The sequence below is a fragment of the Panthera tigris genome, chromosome D1 (assembly GCF_018350195.1).
Source record: "Panthera tigris isolate Pti1 chromosome D1, P.tigris_Pti1_mat1.1, whole genome shotgun sequence".
Taxonomy (NCBI): domain Eukaryota; kingdom Metazoa; phylum Chordata; class Mammalia; order Carnivora; family Felidae; genus Panthera; species Panthera tigris.
The window spans coordinates 72,792,489-72,810,891 of NC_056669.1; the positions used below are offsets into that span (position 1 = coordinate 72,792,489).

General features: G+C 39.7%; 1 protein-coding gene and 1 long non-coding RNA gene across 4 annotated transcripts in view; one reads left to right on the forward strand and one right to left on the reverse strand.

Annotated features, from left to right (window-relative positions):
- Window positions 1–238: 238 nt before the first annotated feature.
- On the reverse strand, window positions 239–16,953 carry LOC102970905. Its single transcript, XR_006208327.1, has 4 exons — window positions 16,820–16,953; window positions 13,632–13,719; window positions 1,222–1,282; window positions 239–338 (listed from the first exon to the last, which is right to left on the reverse strand). It is a non-coding gene; the product is annotated as an uncharacterized LOC102970905 (long non-coding RNA).
- A 152-nt stretch (window positions 16,954–17,105) lies between these two features.
- NUCB2 (nucleobindin 2) overlaps window positions 17,106–18,403 on the forward strand; it is a 41,221-nt gene continuing 39,923 nt past the window's right edge. Inside the window, exon 1 of one of the 3 annotated variants that reach the window (XM_007083253.3) lies at window positions 17,106–17,201. The gene's annotated coding sequence lies outside the window, so the exon portion shown is untranslated. Of the gene's footprint in view, window positions 17,269–18,403 lie in introns of all 3 variants that reach the window. The other 2 variants (XM_015537982.2, XM_007083254.3) reach the window with 2 other exon arrangements.

Here is an 18,403-nt window from a genome sequence, read left to right on the forward strand (position 1 = left end):
CCTCTCCTCTGCTCTCTCTCTCTCTCTCTCTCTCAAAAACAAATAAACATAAAAAAAAGTTAGTCAATATAAATGATTGAGACTATTCTAGGAGCAATACTTACAGAGAAATATAATGTATGCCTTTTTATTTTTCAAGAAAAAATAATAGCTTTTGTTCTAAAGCAGAGATTCTCAAAGTTTTTAGTCTCCAGATTCCTTTGTACTTATACTTATCATATTTGAAATCAAACCAAGAAAATTTTAAAGACTTTTATTGATTTATTTACAGTTAGCAATGATGATTCCATGCAATAAATAACATCTAAGTATTATAAAATAGCTTCAACTTCATGGATCTGAAAGAGAACCAATGACCTAAATTATAAAGTGTCAGTTTATTCCAGAATATTAAAAAGCACAGTGAAAGACAAAACTTAAAAAGTTGATTTTAGGGGCGCCTGGGTGGCGCAGTCGGTTAAGCGTCCGACTTCAGCCAGGTCACGATCTCGCGGTCTGTGAGTTCGAGCCCCGCGTCGGGCTCTGGGCTGATGGCTCGGAGCCTGGAGCCTGTTTCCGATTCTGTGTCTCCCTCTCTCTCTGCCCCTCCCCCGTTCATGCTCTGTCTCTCTCTGTCCCAAAAATAAATAAAAAAAAAAAAAGTTGAAAAAAAAATTAAAAAAAAAAAAGTTGATTTTATTTTCCTTATGTCCACTTGGGCTGCACAGCAAAAGAAACCATCAACAAAATGAAAAGGCAACCTATAGACTCTCAAAACTGTTAAAATGGCTATTATTATAAAAACAGAAGACAGCAAGTGTTGGTGAGGATGTGGAAAAGGGGGAACCCTGGTATACTGTTGGTGGTAATGTAATGGTACAGCCATTATGGACATTAGCATGGAAATTCCTGAAAAACTTAAAAATAGATCCATCCTATGATTCAGCAATCACACTTTTGAATATTTATCAAAAGGAATTGAAATCAGGATCTTGGGGAGAGATAACTACACTTTCAGGTTCACTGGGGCATTATTCACAATAGCCAATATATGGAAATAATAAAAATTTTCATCAATAGATGAAAAGATAAAGAAAATGTGATACATACAAACAATAGAATATTATTCAGCCTTAAAAAGGAAAAAAAATCCTGCCATTCACAACAACATGGATGGACCTGGAGGACATTACACCAAGTAAAATAAGCCATAAAAAGACAAATACTGATGATCTTACTTACATGTGGAATTTAAGATAGTCCAACTCACAGAAGTCGAGAGTAGAATGATGGTTACCAGGGGCTGGGGAGAGGGGAAGATGGGGAGGTGATGGTCAAAGGGTCAAATTCCAGTTAAGTAAGATAAATAAGTACTGAAGATCTATTATACAGCATGGTGCCTATAGCTAACAGTCCTGTATCATACATTTAAAATGTTCTATTTTAGAACATACATTTAAAATGTTCTATTCTAGAGTAGATCTTACTTTAAGTGTTGTTACCACACATGCGCACACACACACACACACACACTCACACACACACAACACTAACAACAACAACAGTAAAGAGGGTGGGAGAAAACTTTGGGAAATGATGGATATGTGTGACCTTGATGGTGGTGATGGTTTCACAGGTATCTACTTATCTCCAAACTGTATTTGTTGAATTGAGCTGTATATGTTAAATATGTATAGCTTTTTATATGTCAGTCATAGCTCAATAAAGTAGCAAAAAAAAGTAAAAAAAATTGTGTTTTTACAGTTCTTTTGGGCTTTAGCCTAAGTATATATATCCCAAAATACTGTGGTCAAAAGTTACCTGAGTTACTAACCTTTTTATCTTTGAATTTTGGCCACACTCTGTGGTCTGACCTAGTTCATGGTTCCTTAGGGGATAATTCCATACCCCAGGAAAATCCCAAACCAATCTATAGCCCAAAATGGAACCCACATCTAAGATCAAACCTGCTGCCCAGTCCAAACATTCAGGTCAGAAACCGGTTTATAATTCAGTCAGAATCGCAGCAGTACCATTGTCAATACAATGCGGTACCCAGATTTGTATTGACATAGATAAACAACCATGTTGTCCTTACCTAAGAGATCAGCTCAACTCAGAGCATAGTATGTGCCAGTACAGCTTGACACAGACACCAAACCACTCCTGACTAACCTAGATTAGAACCAAAGCCTGGTTTAGGATGGCCTAGAGCCCAGAATATGCTAGCTCATTCCCAGACTCATTCCTTTATTAACTCGTTCAATAAATGTTTATTGTAGGCTTACTAGCTTCTAAGCACTGTGGTAGTTATTAATGCTTATCTTGGCATGGGAGCATTCCTGAGAGGCCTGCATCACCCTGGACACCAAAACGCACAATCTAGCTCCTCTTCCTGGGTAGTCAACACTTCTCGACTGGTGTCATCAGATAAGTTCTCACAGAATTTTCTCATGACATCATATGGCGATTTTTTTATTACATAATAGCAAGTTCCATCATAGCCCCACCCGTAACCTTTTGACCCAGTAGATTTCTATATCTCCCTAGGACCATTCATTCAACAAATATTTATTAAATGTCTTTAGATTACTAAGCCCTGGAGACACAAAAATACTGCCTTTAAGTAACTCACTGTCTTGATTTTTACCGAAGGAGATGAACACATTAAAAGAAAAGCCTACTCTGGTTCTATAACAAAAGTATAACTTCTTTAATAAAGGTATCTTCAAAATTCTATGACAGCCTAATGGAGGAGTTCTTTCTTAATGTTAGGAGGGCATGGTTAGGGAAAATGATTTCTCCACTGTTCCTTGAAGAATGAGTAGGAGTTTAGTGAGAGAGAAAGATGTTCCAAGAAAAGAAGCAATCTGAACCAGGGCATATAGACAGTAAGGAGAATAGGATGCTACAAGGACAAATAATAGGAGATGTTATGGAATATCTTATCCTTGGAAGACATAAAAGTTTATACCACTTGAGGATAATAAGATTTGTTCTACTCCTGACCCAAGGATGTTTGACACCAAAGATATATCTGACAACAGACATATAATAAGAATCATGCCAATATTAATGAATTTTGGGGAAAAGTATCTTATAAATTGATTTCTGCTGATACAGCTTCTTTATTTTTTAATTTTATTTTTTATTTTTTAAAATTTACATCCAAATTAGTTAGCATACAGTGAAACAATGATTTCAGGAGTAGATTCCTTAATGCCCCTTACCCATTTAGCCCATCCCCCCTCCCACAACCCCTCCAGTAACCCTCAGTTTGTTCTCCATATTTATGAGTCTCTTCTGTTTTGTCCCCCTCCCTGTTTTTATATTATTTTTGTTTCCCTTCCCTATGTTCATCTGTTTTGTCTCTTAAAGCCCTCGTATGAGTGAAGTCATATGATTTTTGTCTTTCTCTGACTCACTAATTTCACTTAGCATAATACCCTCCAGTTCCATCCAGGTAGTTGCAAATGGCAAGATTTCATTCTTTTTGATTGCCGCGTAATACTCCATTGTATATATATATATACACTACATTTTCTTTATCCATTCATCCATCGATGGACATTTGGGCTCTTTCCATACTTTGGTTATTGTCGATAGTGCTCCTATAAACATGGGGGTGCATGTGTCCCTTCGAAACAGCACACCTGTATCCTGTGGATAAATGCCTAGTAGTGCAATTGCTGGGTGGTATGGTAGTTCTATTTTTAGTGTTTTGAGGAACTTCCATACTGTTTCCCAGAATGGCTGCACCAGCTTGCATTCCCATTAATTTCTTTTTAATGTTTTTAATTTATTTTTGAGAGAGACAGAGCACAAGTGGGGGAGGGGCAGAGAGAGAGAGGGACACAGAATCTGAAGCAGGCCAGCACAGAGCCCAATAAGGGGCTTGAACCCATGAACCATGAGATCATGACCTGAGCTGAAGTTGGACACTCAACCAACTGAGCCACCCAGGCACCCCTTTCATTTCTTGATTAATGAATAAATTGCAAAGCTCTCAAATACATAATATGGGCAAAATGCTCTGAGGTCAGAGTGGCAGGATCAGAAAGAATATTCTTGGGAATAAACGGGCAGGATATAAATATTCTGCTGCTTCTATCCTTATCACAATGATTTTTATAAGGGCTGCATACCTTTTTATATCAGAGATTGCCTTTCCGTCCTATGACATACTTCCTCAACGTCGACTCAGCTTTTTGTTATATGGAATTCACCAAACCAGTGCCACAAACTTAAATGCCTATAAGTGCTAGATGGATAATATGAGTAAAGCTGGCTAAGTGGGGACTGGTAAACTAAAAATATCTGCTTTGCCCAAAGAAGGAAGCTGTTATATTGCTACAGCTAGCCGCTGCCATGTAGGAAGGCAGACAAAGCATTGTCAGAACTCCAACATTTTCAAGAGAAGCCAAAAATTCTGATTTTTTATTATGGAAACTCCCAATTTGGCAACTAACTGGGAAAAAACCCAGCCCACTAAGGAGGCCAACAAAACAAGTCTATGGGCCTGATTCTACTCCTGGGCACCAGTTTGTGAGACTTTGTCTAAACCTTTCGTAGTTTTCTGTGATATCATACTTGAAAGAATGAAGGACTGTTCCATTTCCTTCTGACATTACTGATTTCCCAAATATGGACTCACCCCTCCTCCTCTTGTGCAGTACTATTTTGTACCACCTTCTAGTGATTTCAGAGTTTGCCCAACCCTTGAGGCATCAAATTTTACCCCTCTCCTTGTGTTATCATGAACTATGCTAACAGTCTTCCCTCCACTCTTGTCTAGCCACACCCTTAATGACAAATGAATGGCCCTACCACCTTGGAAAGGCAACTCATTCCTCCATATCGTTGCAATCCTTTGCATATCTCTTTGTATCAACCCTTGTGTCATGATGATGACATGATGGTGACCTCATCCCAGGACTGCAACTTGTGATGGGGAGTTGGAAGATAACCATTTGTATGGCATCACAAAAGGATGAGGTTGTTTGGGAAAGTTTCATGATGTCATATAAGAAAATGTCTGCATTAACATGGGGCACCTGGGTGGCTCAGTTGGTTGAGTGTCTGACTCTTGATTTCAGCTCAGGTCATGATCCCAGGGTCGTGGGATTGAGCCCCATATTGGGCTCTGCACTGGGCATGGGCCTGCTTAAGATTCTCTTGCTCTCTAAAAAAAAAAAAAAAAAGAAAAAGAAAGAAAGAAAAGAAAAAAGAAAATGTTTGCATTAACAAAGATTTTTGAAAGAATCATCAAAGTTACAGAAGGATGCTTAAAAATTGTGATTTAGATCCTTTAGAGTGAGTAAAAAGTATAAACTTAGTTTTCCAAGTATTTCAGGTTAACTTTTATCCTAATGTATTTTTATAGAAGATCTTGAAAGAGATTCTGCTCTCTGGATATACTGTCTGTTTCTTAACGGGAGTGAGAGGTTATCATTTTCATGGAATGAAAATCCAGAGATTAGAAATAAGATTTATTTTACTGTAGTCACTGCACATTTTAAGGCTTTTTGCTGGAAGGAAAGAAAATTATCAATGTAGCACACAATATTTATTTGATAATGTTCCTTACTACAGCATGACTAAATTTTATTCTCACTAAATTTTTATAATCCATGGAATATATACCTCAGGATTCTTCACACTAGTTTATTCTTTCTTTCTTTTTTTTAAGATTGTTAAGTGGGAGTAGGATTATTGTTTTAAGGATATTATAAAATTTTGGGGGTATGAATAGACTAATTTTTAAAGTAAGAGACTCTTGAAATTATGGTCATTATAACATGGATCTAGATATTATGACTTCCTGTTATTAATATTTATCTCCTATATGTCAATCACTATAATATCAGTAGGCAGAGGATACAATTTCCATTCTATTTCTAAAGAAAAAAATACAAAAACAAAAATCAAATCCCTTTGCTAAAACACTAAGAAAAAAAAATCCCTAACAACATAATGACCTAACATAATTAGGTGATCTTCCTTTCATCCATTCAACCAATACGTATTGTTTAAAAACTTTTTTTAAATGTTTATTTAGTTTTGAGAGAGAGAGAGAGAGAGAAAGACAGACAGAGCATGAGCAGGGGAGGGGAAGATAGAGAGGGAGACACAGAATCTGAAGCAGGCTCTAGGCTCTAAGCTGTCAGTACAGAGCCTGATGTGGGGCTTGAACTCAGGAACCACAAGATTATGACCTGAGGCAAAGTTGGACGCTTAACCAAATGAGCCCCCCAGGAGCCCCTCAACAAATATGTATTGATTGCCTACTGTATGCATCAGACACTGTGCTACGCTCTGGGTAAATAGTGATAGACCAAATAAGATCATATGGTCTAGTGAGAGAGGCAGATAAAAACAATTAAGGAAAGAAGTGTGTATATATGAATATCTATATATGTAAATGAATTTCACATATATATGCATACATACACACATACATATACTCTTAGGGAGAATAATAGAAAGGAAGAGAGGGAAATTACTTCAGATTGAGTGGTCAGAGAGGATTTTTCTGAGGCAGTGGCACTTGAATTCTAATAAGAAAGATCCAGCCATGTAAAATGTAGGGGAAACAGTGGTTACTGAAGTGTGTACAGCTTGGGCAAAAGCCTTAGCTTTTTTCTAAGAACAAAGAAACCAATACAGCTAGGGTATAGTGACTGAGAAGGGTTGTGAGAAATGAGGCTGAACGGAAAGATAGGAGACATCATGAAGAGCCTTGATAGAAGAGTAAGGAGTTTGGATAAGGAGCCATTGTTTTCTTTGTATTATGTTTTTATCTTAAAAAAATTTTTTTTAATGTTTATTTTTGTGAGAGACACAGAGCGTGAGTGGGGGAGGGGCAGAGAGAGAGAGAGAGAGAGGGAGAGAGAGAGGAGACACAGAATTAGAAACAGGCTCCAGGCTCTGAGCTGTCAGCACAGAGCCCGAAGTGAGGTCTGAAGCCACAGACTGCAAGATCATGACCTGAGCCAAAGTCTGAGGCTCAGGAGGGTCTATTGACTGAGTCTCCCAGGCACCCTGAAGCCACTGTTTTCATATAGAGCAGGGCTATGTTTTGAAGATCACCTCCAACTGCTGTGTGGAGAATGGATTGTAGGGGATCAAAGTGGGGCAGGATACTAGTTTGAGGCCATTTGCAGTATTCCAGTGAGAAATGATGATGACTTGGGCGGGGCTGGTAGCAGGAGAGAGAGATATCATGTACCTTGGAGGTAGAATCAACAGAATGTGTTGATGGATTAGTTAGGTAGTATGAAGGAAAACTAAGAATCAAGGATGACTCACAGGGTTGTGGCTTGAGCAACTGGGTGCGTACCATTTACTGAAATGAGAAAGATAGAATGCTGAATAGGTTCTCTGGGAAGCAGATGTTAAGACAGAGGTGTAAAAGGTCTATCAGGGAATAACACTACTAAAAGGAAAAGCAGCAGAAGCAGAATTGTGAAGAGGGAGGTCACAGAAAGTGATGCAAAGCTGATCATCTCTGCCAGCCTAATGGGGAGCTCCAGGGCAAAGACTACGAGCTAGTGGAGTTCTGCATTGGAGTAGGCCCTTGTACTACCACCTTGCTCGTTCACTGGCTGGGAGCCTCCCCAAGAAGAGTATGCTCTCAGTTATATTCTAAGAAGAGTGTAACTTTGGCTCTAAAGCTGAGGTGGACCCTGAAGCAAGTAAGAACTAGAGGCTGTCAGCTAACCACACTCCTCAGAGCTGGGCAGCCAGTCCTTTCTTGAAGGGTATGTTAGCAGTATATCTCCATGCCTCCCACAAGGAACAACAGGTAGGAAAAGATCAAGAACTTAGTTTTAGACAAGAGGGTGAATTAAGATAGTTAATTATATCATTGAGTCATCAAAAATTTATAGGCCTTCTCTAATAGGCCATTCCAATAGAAATACCATGCACAGAGTTGGAGGCAGTCTAGAGTTTGAAAGAGATGTTTGGGCGGGAGATAACTGAGAATTAGCATAAGTATATTTAATGTAATGGACTGGCTGGGATCACTCAGTAAGATTCAAAATTGTTTTTAACCCTGAGAGGTATCATTTTTTTAGGGACTGCTTGGAGGTAATTTGTGTTGTCAAATTGACCAGAGGGACAAGGGGGTAGGGTCTAGGAATGTAAAACATCCTGAAATACATGGCAAATCCTGCTCAATGGAGAAGTGCCCAACACAAAACACCAATAGTGCCCTTGTGTAAGAACTGGCCCTAGACAGAGAAGTGGTTCCAGAACCAACCCCTGAGACATTCCAACTTTTAGAAGCTGGGTAATGGAGAAGAATGTTGCAAAGGAGACTGAAAGGAGTGTTTACAAAGGTAGAAAGAAAACTAGGAGACAATGGTATCAGATGCCAAGAATGTAAAGAATTTAAAAGAGGGAGAAGTTAGCAGCAAAGAATTCTGCTAACAGTTGAACAAGACGAAGACAGGAAACTGTCCATTCAAAGGTGAGCAATCTAAGGGGAGTGGAGGAGATGAAAGCCAGATTGGCATAAACTGAGAGTAAAAGGGAGGGGAGCAAGTAGAGAAAGGAAATTTTAAAGGAATTTGAGTAAACAATAACCAGAGAAAGAATTTAGAGGGTGATTTGGAATCAAGGTAAGGATTTTATTTCAAATATTTTATTTTATTTTATTTTATTTTATTTTATTTTATTTTACTTTATTTTACTTTAATTCTATTCTTTTTATTTTTTTATTCTATTCTATTTTTAAGTAGGCTCCATGCCCAGCATGGAGCCCAATAGTCTGGCTCAAACTCACAATCCTGAAATCAAGACCTGAGCTGAGATCAAGAGTTGGATGCTTAACCAACTGAGCCATCCGAGTGCCCCTCAAATATTTTATTATGAAAGTTCTAAACACACAGAAAAATGGAACAAATTTCACAGCAAATATCACTAAATTCTATAATAAAAATGTTACTCTATTTCCTTTATCAAATCTTTTTATCCATCCATAAGAAAGGGATTTTTAAAGATGGAAAACACTCTTAGAGCATGTTTGTATGCCTAGAGTGTGATTCAATAGGTAGAGGAGATAAATGATACAGGAAAGAAAGAGGATAGTCAAGTGAAAAAAGTGAAGTCCTTGAGAACTGAGTGAGGGGAATGGATTCAGAATATAAGTCAAGGGACTGCCTTTTATTGTTACAGAAGGAAAGAAAGGAAATGACTACAGAATCATGTAGGTTTGTGGATTTGATAGTAGGAAAACGTGGCAGACACTACATTGTTGCTTAATCAACAGCTCAGGCCCTCTTCTCTTGCGAATAGAGCCCAAAATTTGGCACCAGTGGCCCAGACCTAGGGAGTTAATAGTGACTGGTATCAGCCAGTCATGACAGTCGCATTCCCCTTGGCCAGATACTAACTTTCCCATCATATCTTGCAGCTAAGAAAATGACCATATAACCTATTTCTAGTCCATGGAACTTAAGAGTTGTTTGCTGAGGGGGCTTCAGTGGAAGCTTTTCCTTTGCTAAGAAAAGGGGAAGGAACTTCTGACATAAAAGGACCTTTGTTGCTTTCCTCAAACTCCTATGTTTTTCCTATTTTTGAATGTGGTCAAGTTCATGATGCAGGAAGTATAATAGCCATCTTTCAACCTTCAATAAACTTGAAAATGAAAAGCTAGAGCTGAGAAAAGGAAAGAGACTATCATGACACTGTTTAGCAGCCGAAGCAATGCTGACCGCTATTTACCTCCAGACTTATGTTTTTTTGAGTTTATTTATTTACTTTGAAAGAGAGTGCAAGTGAATGCATGCAAGTGGGGGAGGGGCAGAGAGAGAGAGAGAGAGAGAGAGAGAGAGAGAGAGAGAATCCCAAGCAAGCTCTGTGCTCAAAGCAGGGTTCAGTTCCACAAACTGAGATGATGACCTGACTCAAAATCAAGGGTTGGATGCTTAACCGGACTGAGTCACCCAGGGGCCCCCGCTCCAGACTTATTTTTATCACAGAAAAATAAACTCCAATTCATTGAAGCCTCTGTAGTCAGGTTTTATGTCATTTTAGCTGAATACAGATATAGAATACGAGGGAAGTATGGTGGCTATTCCTTTTTTACTGCTGAACACCTCTTCCTAGTTTGATTCTGGTTATAGACTCTATTTCCAGGCCACAGGAATAGATACCTGATCTAAACAGAACTTAGATTCTTTCTGCTGAAAAATTTAAACTTAATTAGGAATACCCAAAGACATAAGGAGATAATCTATTATCCCTTCTAGAAAGAAGGCCCAAGATCTCTTGCCCCGGGAATTGTTTTCCTGCTTAGTCTGTCTTTGAGTTACTCAATTATCCTCTCAATAAATCTCCCTTTTCTTTAAGTTAGCTAGAATTGGTATCTGTTGTTTTAAACCAATGGTTCTCAACTAGGGAGATTTTGCCTTTTAAGGGATACCTGGCAATTTCTGGAGATATTTTTGGTTGCCACAACCGAGGGTGGTATTTTTGGCATCTAGAATGAAGATACCAGGGATGTGGGTAACATCTATAATACACAGTACAATCCCCCCAACAAAACATATTTGACGCAAGGTATCAGTAATGCTGTTGTTGAAAAATCCTGTTTTAAAACAAGATTTCCTTAACTTGTACAAGGAGCTTCTCAACAAAGCTGACTTAAGATCAAGTGAAAATGAGTGGGAATGTCAAATGGGAGGTCTAAGAAGCAAGAAACATGGAATGGCCTTCGTAAGCATGCAAGAGAGAATATGCTAAACACTGGAAGATTGCTGGGCAGTGGTTAGAGTCTGTCTGAGGTTGGTGACCATGAATTTAGAGACATGGGTCTAATGATATTTCTCTAGCAATACAGAACTACATTGCTAGAGATAAGGAAAAGGAATATTTTGAGTTTATCCACAGCTGGGTTTTTCTTCAGGTCAGAGAAATACAGGGAAAGAAATACAAGGGAGTTGATGTTTATATGGGACTTATATTACTGATGAACCAGAGAAATTAAGCTAGATAATGAAGGAAGAAATAATGAGAGAACTGATAATAAACACTGATGAGAAAGAAAAATTACGAAAATAATCCCATTTACAATTGCATCAAAAGGAATAAAATACCTAGAAAATAAGTTTAACCAAGGAGATGAAATACCTATACACTGAAAACTGTAAGACATTGATGAAAGAAATTGAAGAAGACACAAATAAATGAAAAGATATTCCATGTTCATGGACTAGAAGAATTAATATTGTCAAAATTTCCATACTTACCCAAAGCAATCTATAGATTCAATATAATCCCTATCAAAATTCAAGTGATATTTTTTACAGAAATAGAACAAACAATCCTAAAATTAATATGTAACCATAGAAGACCGCAAGTAGCCAAAGCAATCGAGAAAGAATAACAAAGCCAGAGGCTTCATACTTTCTGATTTCAAACTATATTAGAAAGCTATAGTAATCAAAACAGTATGGCATTGGCATAAAAACAGACATAATAGCTCAGTGGAACAGAATACCCAGAAATAAACTCATGCATATATGGCCAATTAATTATTGACAAAGGAGCGAAGAATGAACAATGGGAAAGGATAGATTCTTTAGTAAATGGTGTTGGGAAAACTAGACAGCAACAAGTCAAAGAATGAAACTGGACCACTATCTTACACCATAAACAAAAATCAATTCAAAATAGATTAAATACATAATGTAAACCTGATACCATAAAACTCCTACAAGAACTTCAACATAGGTGTAAGCTCCTTAACACCGGTCTTGTTGATGACTTTTTAGAACTGACACCAAAAGCAAAGGTAAGAAACACAAAAATTAACCAATGGGACTACATCACATACAAAAGTCTCTGCACAGCAAAGGAAACCATCAGCAAAATGAAAAGGCAATCTATGGAATGGGAGAAAACATTTGCAAATCATATGTCTGGTAAGGTGTTAATAACTAAATATATAAAGAACTCATACAACTCAATAGCCAAAAAAAAAAAAAAAAAAAGGAGTGCCTGGCTGGCTCAGGCAATAGAGAATGCAACTCTTGATCTCAGGGTCTAGGTTCAATCCCCATGTTGGGTGTAGAGATTACTTAAAAAAATATAATTTAAAAATTAGCAACAGACCTGAATAGACATTCAAATGGCCAACAGACACATGAAATGATGCTCAATATCATTAAGCATCAGAGAAATGCAAGTCAAAACCACAATGGAATATCACCTCACTGACATACCTGTTAGAATAGCTATTATCAAAAAGACAAGAAATAACAAGTATTGGAAAGGATGTGGAAAAAAGGAAACCCTTGTGCACTGTTGGTAGGCGTGTGAATTGGTGCAGCCACCATGGGAAGTAATATGGAGGTTTCTTAAAAAATTAAAAATAGAACTACCATATGATCCAGCAATTCCACTATTGGGTATTTATCCCAATGAAATGAAAACACTAACTTGTAAAGATACCTGCATCTCCAAGTTCATTGCAGCATTATTTACGGTAGCCAAGCCATGGAAACAACCTAGGTGTCCACTAATGGATGAATGGATAAAGAGATTATGGTATTGATATACAATGGAATAATTTGGCCATAAAAATAAGAAAACCCTGCCATTTGCAACAGTGTGGATGGACCTTGAGGACATTATGCTAAATGAAATAAGTCAGATAGAGAAAGACAAATATCATATGATTTCACTTATATGTGGAAAGTAAAAACAAAACTGAACTCAAAGACAGAACAGATTGTGGTTGCCAGATCTAGAGGGTGGGGAGTGGGTGAAATAGGTGAAGGTGGTCAAAAGGTACAAACTTGCAGTTATAAAATAAGTAAATCCTGAGGATGTAAAGTATAGCATGGTGACTATAGTTTAAAAATACTGTATTGCATTTTTAAAAGTTGCTAAAAGAGTAAATCTTAAGTCTCATCACAAGAAAATAATTTGTAACTATGTATGGTAACGGATGTTAACTAGACTTATTGTGGTGATCATTTCACAATATATACATATTGAATATATAATTCTGAAACATTATGTTGTCTACCTGAAACTAATATAATGTTATTTGTCAATTACATCTCAATGAAGAAAAAAAAAAAAAGAAAAAACCCCTGATGAAGTCACATTGATCCAGATCAAGTGGTATCCCCTAGACCTTGTTAGAAATGCAGAATCTCAGGCCTCATTATAGATCTACTGAATCAGAAGCTGCATTTTAGCAAGATCCCCAGGTGATTTGTACGCACATTAGAAGCAATGGATTAGAGGATTTTATGAAGGTGAAAATTTTTGCACTGAGGATACTGAAAAGGTGATTCTGTCAGAATTTTCTAAATCATGGGTTAGCAATTCTTTTTTTCTATAAAGAGTTAGGTAGTAAATATTTTTAGTGTTGAGGGCCAAAAGGTCTCTGTTACAACCACTCAACCCTGCAATTGTAGTACAACAACAACCAGAGACAGTACATAAACAAATGAGTGTGAGTATGGCTGTGTTCCAAGAAAACTATTCACAAAAACAGGCAGTTGTTTGACTTGGTCCAAGGGCCATAGTTTTGGTCATAGTGCTGACCTCTGTACTAGATCTTAATAAAAATGAGTAAGTCTTGGCTCCCAGGTAGAGCGTACTATTGAGTTTTCTTGTGTCTGATTACTTACTTTCTCTTCAGTAAATACTCATGCCTGCCTCCCTCTACCTTCTTCTGAACACAATGAAGAGCTTGGCCAGCTGATGTTCTGTGGGATCCTAGAAGAATTGAGAAGTGTAAGAATTGAGGTATTAGGAAGCCAGATCTCCTTGACACCATTTTTTTTCCTGCTGGAAATATCAACAGATGTGCAATGGGGGCAGGCTTCACATCAGCTGGTTCTCAGGAATTGTTCCCTTCCATTTTCTCCTCGCCTCCAGTAAATTCATTTTGAGCTTCTCATCTGAGCTGAGGGAAATCAAGAAAGATACTTTATCCTTGCGTAGACCAGGTTGAGCAATAGCCCCTTGATGGCAGTGGCAGTGATAATCAGATAGGGATTCAAAGTTAACAGGCTGGGGGTGGGGGAAGGGAAGAGAATAATATCTATTGAGCATCTCCTTTCTTTCTTTTTTTTTTTTTTAAATTTTTTTTTAACGTTTATTTATTTTTGAGACAGAGAGAGACAGAGCATGACGGGGGAGGGGCAGAGAGAGAGGGAGACACAGAATCTGAAACAGGCTCCAGGCTCTGAGCGGTCAGCACAGAGCCCGACGCGGGGCTCGAACTCACGGACCGTGAGATCGTGACCTGAGCTGCAGTCGGACGCCTACCGACTGAGCCACCCAGGCGCCCTGAGCATCTCCTTTCTAACACTTTATATACATCATTCGAATCATTACAGTAAGTCCAGTACTAACATCCCAGGATACAGATGTAGAAACTGAAACCAATATTTTATCAAACATTAAAATAGCAGTTACTGTATGCCAGGCACTGGTCTGCTTCACAAATATAAACTCATTTAATCTTTAGAACTCTAAGAGGGGAAACTATTATTGTCTCCATGTTATTTTTATTTTATTTTATTTTAATTTTTGAGAGAGCGAGCAAGCTTGAGTTGGGGAGAGGGGCAGAGGCAGAGAATCTTTTTTGTTAATGTTTATTTTGGAGAGAGAGAGTGCAAGCATGAGCGGGGAAGGGGCAGAGAGAGAGGGGGACAAAGGATCTGGAGCAGGCTCTGTACTGACAGCTGACAGCCTGATGCGGGGCTTGAACTCATGAACCCTGAGATCATGACCTGAGCCCAGGTCAGATGCCTAACCGACTGATTCACCCAGGTGCCCCTTATTGTCTCCATATTAGATATGGGGAAACTATGCTATGGAGAGAGGTTAAGTAATTTGCCAGAGGAAATTAAGTTAATAAAGATAGAGCGGGGGTTTTTAATCCAGGCAGGACTGGGACCCAGTTCTGATTCCAAAACCTTGTTTTTTCCCCCTTGTACTGTAATAATAGTATGTTCTCCAGTCTTCCTCCCCAATAGGAGATTTTCCATCGGTGCTAAACCCCCTACGTTTGGGGTTACCTATTAAGTAAAGTAACATTTCTTTATTAGTCCCATAATATAGGATGTTTTCAGGGCTCATTATAACGTTTCTATTTTTCTCTACCACAAAACAATATTTATTAGTATAAGAGATGCAGCTGCCTGCTTTATATGCACATGACATCCTGAAATATTTTCCTCAGCAATTTCTCCTAATCCTGGATCTTGCTGTTTAATCTTTGTTTATCCTGCCTTCCTTGTCTTCTCTCTTTGTTCATGCCAGAATATTGCTGAGAACAATGCTGGCATCTCAGTCACCAAGCTAGTGTACGTTATCCTTTTTACTTCCATTTTATTGCTGGGCTGATCCAATTTTCTTATTTTCCATTATTCATCTCCGTGGATTACTATAAATAATCTAGATAGATTATTACCAGATCTTTCAGGGTCTCCCCTTAAAGGGTCTATCTCGAATCTTAGTGTCTGGATTAGGCACTATGCGTTTGGCCCTGTGGTAGATAATGGGGAATAAAAATGTGGAAGACAGTTCCTGCCTTTAATGTGTTTACAGTTTAGCGTTTTCCATAGTGTTGAGATGTGGTATTGTCTCCTGATCTGACACTAATATTGATTACTAATGATACATAACCAATACGTAATAATATTTCCCATGTTTTTCAAATTGAAATGCAGTGCTCCTACACCATAACCTCTTGAATATCCTTTCTTACTCTAGTGCTTTTGCTTTCCAATCTACCCATCGGAACAGAACATGATTATTTTCCTTACATTTACCTGTTATTAAACCTTCATTAGAGGCAGAGTCACAACATTCTAAGACTTTGATGATGGTAAGGGAGAAAGTTTAAGATTTTGATTTAAAAAAACCAGACAAGAGTTTCTAACTGAACCTTAAAAAGGTTTGAGGCACTGTTCTAAGTATGTTGATGGGAAGTGTGTCAGAGCAAAGTTTGCTGGTCTTAGACACCAGAGACTTGAATTACAGTCACTAAGCCACTAAGGTGAGAATGGCTAACATTTATTGACCGTTTACTATGTGCCTGTCACTTTTCTACTAACGCTGTAAGGAGGGTTCTATTATTATCCTCATTTTACAGACAAGGAAACTGAAGCACAAAGCGCTTAAGTAACTTAGAATACCTATGATAAACTGAATCCGGTTTTGCAACATAGGCAGTCTGGCTCCAAATTGGTGCAGTTAGTTATTACCCTCCATTACTCCCTGATGAAAAGAAGTAACCATTATTAACATATATGCAGCAGGTTCTGTACCGGTTTTCTGTTATGTTATACTTATCTAATGCTCACTAATAACTCTGAGGTAGATACTATTTTTTGCAAGCTAGAAAACTTAAGGCTCAGAGCGATACTATTATTTGGCAGACTCAAGCGCAGCCTCGAGGCTCCAAAAGTTTCTGTAACCCTCGAAACACGAACTACGTATATCTTGGAGCCTCAGTCAGTTTTCCCATCTTTAAAGTGAGGGGGGTGGTGGAGTAGCGTCTCAGTTCTACGAGGGGAGGGTATAGAGAAAAGAGAAGTGTGCACAGAGGGGTGTGAAAGGCGTAGTAAAAAGCAGTCAAGCTCAGTGGCCGAGGGCCTTCCATAACCCGGGTGGGTGAGGTTGCAAAGGGGACACAGATTCCCGCCAGGGAGGAGGCCGGGGGTGTTAGCCCCGAGCGAGGCCTGTAGGCGAAAAAGGGCCTGACAGCCTGTCTCTGACGGGTCTGGGCGCTGCCTACGCAGGCCGGCAGCCAAAGGGGAGGCGATCCCTGGGGCTTTGTCCCGATCCCGGGGCAGCACCTCACCCGCCCAAATCCTGCTTCGCAGGCCTCTCCATGAAAGCCAGAGAAGGAAGGGGCGCGGCTTCCCGGTCCGCGTCGTAGAGCGCCACGTCCCTCTTGGCTTAGGCTCCCCCAGGCTCCTTCGCGTTCTTGCTCCACACCGCCCTCCTCTCAGCCGGCGGGCACGGCCTCGTCTCCGCCCCCGCCAATCGGCAACTTCCGCGATCCCACTCGGACCAATCAGCGGCTGCCGGAGGGGCGGGGGCTGTCGCCAAGGCAGCGAGGAGGCGGGAGAGCGCGGTCAGTGAGGTATAGAGCAAAAAATCGCGGGCGGGGGGCTGGAGAGACAGGTTTGTGCACTGCGTCCATTCAGCAGGCGGAGCCTTGCACGCCGAGATCCGGCGAGGTAAGGCCGGTGGCCCGAGGTGGGTGCGGATCCGTAAGGCTGGAGGCTGGAGCGGGTCCTGAGATAGGTAGGGCTCAGGTTTTCGCTTGCCTTACGCTGCAGTGAGAATGGAGAGGGGGAGCAGCAGAGTGGGTGGGCAAGGGTGGAGGGGCGCTTCCAGTTGCATCCTGAGGCGTGGGGTCCCTTTCTCCACTCCACTAGCTGCAGGGCACCCAAGCTTTCTTTGGGGTAGATGAGGGTGACAGGCTCTTGGCGGGAAGCAGGCGTGGGTGAGTGCAGGACAGAGATTCAGAAGGGGTCCACCCCACCTTGGCAGGTTGATGGGCGAGGGAGGTGCCCACTGGTAAGGGGGGTGTACTCTTCAGCTGCCTGCTTATGCTCATCATTCCCCGCGCGGTCGAGCAAAACTAGGCCGGCGAATCCTGCTGTTCTGCCGGCCTGTTAAGCCGGCAACCCTTGACACTTAGGAGAGAAAGTTCAAGTCAGTTGTGGTATTGTTTTCCCTTATGTGACAAACCTTTGGTGTGAGATGCGATCTTTCGGTTTCTGAAATGGTACTTCCTTGTTGTGTTTCCTAAATGGTAACTTAGCAAGCAAATGGAGTTATTGTGGTTTGTGGTGGCAAATGGCCTTGGTTGGCAATTATTTTACAATATCCAGGTATTTTACAATATGGAGACAGAGAGAGAGAGAGAGAGGGGGAGTGAGAAAGTATGAACATGAACCTTTGAACTATTATTCTGAGTTCTGGGAGACAGAACCTCTTGAGATTTTCAGAGTGTTCACTAAACTCCTAAATTGGATAATGTACATTTACACCAGTGAATAAGTAAGTGCTCCCATGTAAGCCTTTTATTAAGGCTATTAAATCCATGGATGAATATGAACGAATATCAAATCACTTACTATTATCTTGGTTTAAAAAGGGGAGGGTGAAAGGGGGAGGTTAAATGCAAGTATTTCTGATAGCCAATTTTGTCTGAAGGAGATTCTGGACTTTCTCTGAAGAATTGAAAAAATTGCCTAGACAATTGCTTTATGGAATTTGTTAAAAGTAGTATGGCTAATGGATTTGGATCTGATATGCACATATTTCTGACAGTTCTGTTTGAAGGAGATTCTGGACTTCCCCTTGATGAGACAGTTGCTTTAAGGAATTTGTTAAAAGTAGTATGACTAGTGGTATAGTAGATTTGGATCCT